Below are 3,619 nucleotides of genomic sequence, written 5' to 3'. Positions count from 1 at the left end.
AAGGAACTTTGCAAAATAAAAGTGCTACAACAACTAGAGCAAGTGGAGGAAGAAAGAGATGTTGTTTACCTCCTCTATGCATATAAAAAGTATTTGTTAACAAGGTTGATCAAGTCTTGCCACCAAATAAATTTTACATAGCATAAGAAGAAATAAACCTCAAATCAATCATGTTACCTTGAATTGTATTGATATGGATCCAATCACAAGAGTTTGATATTCTTCTTTAGGCTCATATATAGGACAATCAATAGTTCCCACTTTGATAGTTCTCACATTAGAAATAGTATTAACTCCACACGCTTTCTCAATCCTCTTGGGGAAATAGACGGTGTGTTCCTTATCATCAACATTGAAAGTAACCTTTCCTTTATTGCAATCAATAACAGCCCCTGCGGTGTTAAGAAAAGGTCTCCCAAGAATAATAGACATATTATCATCTTCGGGCATTTCCAACACAACAAAATCAGTTAATATCAAGCAGTTATTAGTAACTTGAACAGGAACATCCTCACATATACCAACAGGAATAGCAGTAGATTTATCAGCCATTTGCAAAGATATGTCGAGTAGGTATCAACTTATCTAAGTAAAGTCTCTTATAAAGAGAAAAAGGCATAACACTAACACCGGCTCCCAAGTCACATAGAGCAGTTTTAACATAATTCTTCTTAATAGAACAAGGAATAGTAGGTATACCTGGGTCGCCCAACTTCTTTGGAACTTTGCCGTTGAAAGAGTAATTAGCAAGCATAGTGGAAATTTCCTCATTGGGGATTTTCCTTTTGTTAGTAACAATATCTTTCATATACTTTGAATAAGGAGGCAATTTAATAGCATCAGTCAAAGGGATTTGCAAGAATAAAGGTTTCATCCAATCACAAAATTTATTATAGTATTCTTCTTCCTTTGATTTTAGTTTCTTAGCAGGAAAAGGCATTTGCTTTTGCACCCAAGGTTCTCTTTCATTACCATGTTTCTCAGCAATAAAATCTTCTTTAGTATACTTTTTATTTTTAGCATGCTTTTCAGGTTCTTCTTCAACCTCTTCTTTATCGGGAGTATCATTCTTATCATTATCTTTATCATGTTCATTACCACTTTCGGTTTCGAGCATCGAAATAGAAATACTATTAGGATCATTAACGGAGTCGGAGGATTCTACAACATTTTTATGTTTCTTCTTCTTTTTCTTAGAAGGAGCTCTAGGTTCAATGCGTTGAGAATCTTGTTCAATTCTTTTGGGATGTCCTTCGGGATATAGAGGATCCTGAGTAGAAACACCACCTCTAGTTGTTACTTCATAAGCATGTTTTTCTTTAGAATTATTTCCCAACAAGTTATTTTGCACTTTAGTGAGTTGATCAATTTGAGTTTGAACCATATGAAAATGTTTAACAAGCATCTTAACATCATTGGAGGTTCTTTCCACAATATCATGCAAGTCACTAATAGCTCGAGAATTTTCCATTAAATGATTCTCTACTCTCATATTAAAATTTTCTTGCTTAACAATATAATTATCAAACTCATCTAAGCATTGCGCAGGAGGTTTTGAATACGGAATATCTTCCCTAGTAAAGAGCTGAAGGGAATTTACCTCAATCATGGATGAAGGGGGAATTATCTCACATATATCTTCTATGGGAGGAAGATTCTTCACATCTTCGGATTTAATACCTTTCTCCTTGAGAGACTTCTTGGCTTCCCTCATATCTTCATCATTCAATTTAATTAAACCCCTCTTCTTCAATATTGGCGTTGGAGTTGGTTCGGGCGTAGTCCAATCATCATGATTCCGGCCTATTTTAGCCAATAATTCTTCGAGCTTCGTCCGGAGTTCTTTTCACGAAAACACAACCAGCACAACTATCCAGGTATGCCCTAGACTCAATGGTTAGTCCACTATAAAATATATCAAGTAAATCATGCTTTTCCAAATCATGGTCGAGCCGAGCTCTAATAAGAGAGCAAAATCTCGCCCAAGCCTCGAGCAATTTCTCTCCATCTCCCTGATCAAAATTATAGATTCTCTGCAAAGCAATATGTTGAGCACTAGCAGGAAAGTATTTCCGGAAGAAAACATCAAGCAATTCTTTTGGACTTTTAATAGAATTAGGTGGAAAACTATTATACCAAGTTTTAGCGTCATCCTTTAATGAGAATGGAAAGATTTTAGCAACAAAGTAAGTACGCTTCTTAACATCATCAGAAAACAAGCTACTCAGAGTAGATAACTCAATCATATGTTCAACAACACTTTCTTTTTCAGTACCACAAAAGGGTGTTTTCTCAACAATAGCTATATGAGATAGATCAAGAGAAAAATCATAATCTTTATCCTTAATGTTTATAGGAGATGTGGCAAATTTAGGATCAGGAGACAGTTTATATCTAACGGCATGTTACGCAAGCAACTTTTAAATTTTTCTTGCATCGGTAGTAGCATTGCATTTTTCAATAAAATCATCATCAAGTTCCACATAATCTTCATCAAAATCATCACTAGAGTATTCAAGTTCGGGTGAATTAACAGGTGTAGTAACATCGGGAGTTTCGAGTATTTTCAATTTGTCTAGACCTAGCAATTGTAGCATCTAGAAAAGTTCCCAATGAACCACTATCATCAAGCACGACAGAAGTATCATCAATATTATGAGAGTTTTCAGATTCAGCGAAGTACCGAGCAAGTGAAGCATGTGGTGGTGAAACAAGTTTATCAATCACGAGATGGTGAATCAAGAGCAACGAGAGGTACTCGGAGTTGTACCTTTTCTTGTAGTGGATGGTAATATGGCGACCTTAGTATCGCGAGGTTTACCCATGATGGAGAATTTGCAGCGAACAATATCAATCCAAGTGAACTTCCAAATAAAGCTATGCTCCCCGGCAACGGCGCCGAGAAAATAGTCTTGATGACCCACAAGTATAGGGGATCGCAACAGTCTTCGCGGGAAGTAAAACCCAATTTATTGATTCGACACAAGGGGAGACAAAGAATACTTGAAAGCCTTAACGACGGAGTTGTCAATTCAGCTGCACACTGGAAACGGACTTGCTCGCAAGAGTTTATCGATAGTAACAGTTTTATAGCAGTAGCGATAGTAAAATAACGACAGCAGAGTAACAAAGACAGCGAGTAGTGATTTTAGTAAACGGCAGGATTAAAATATCGTAGGCACGGGGACGGATGACGGGCGTTGCATGGATGAGAGAAACTCATGTAACAATCATAGCGGGGCATTTGCGGATAATAATAAAACGGTATCCAAGTACTAATCAATCAATAGGCATGTGTTCCAATTATAGTCGTACGTGCTCGCAATGAGAAACTTGCACAACATCTTTTGTCCTACCAGCCGGTGGCAGTCGGGCCTCAAGGGAAACTATCTGGATATTAAGGTACTCCTTTTAATAGAGTACCGGAGCAAAGCATTAACACTCCGTGAACACATGTGATCCTCACGTCACTACCATCCCCTCCGGTTGTCCCGATTTCTGTCACTTCGGGGCCATTGGTTCCGGACAACGACATGTGTATACAACTTGCAGGTAAGATCATAAACAACGAATATCTTCATGAATCAATAACATGTTCAGATCTGAGATCATGGCACTC

The sequence above is a fragment of the Lolium rigidum genome, chromosome 5 (genome assembly GCF_022539505.1).
Source record: "Lolium rigidum isolate FL_2022 chromosome 5, APGP_CSIRO_Lrig_0.1, whole genome shotgun sequence".
NCBI classification, from domain to species: Eukaryota; Viridiplantae; Streptophyta; class Magnoliopsida; order Poales; family Poaceae; genus Lolium; species Lolium rigidum.
This window is presented reverse-complemented; position numbering follows the sequence as displayed.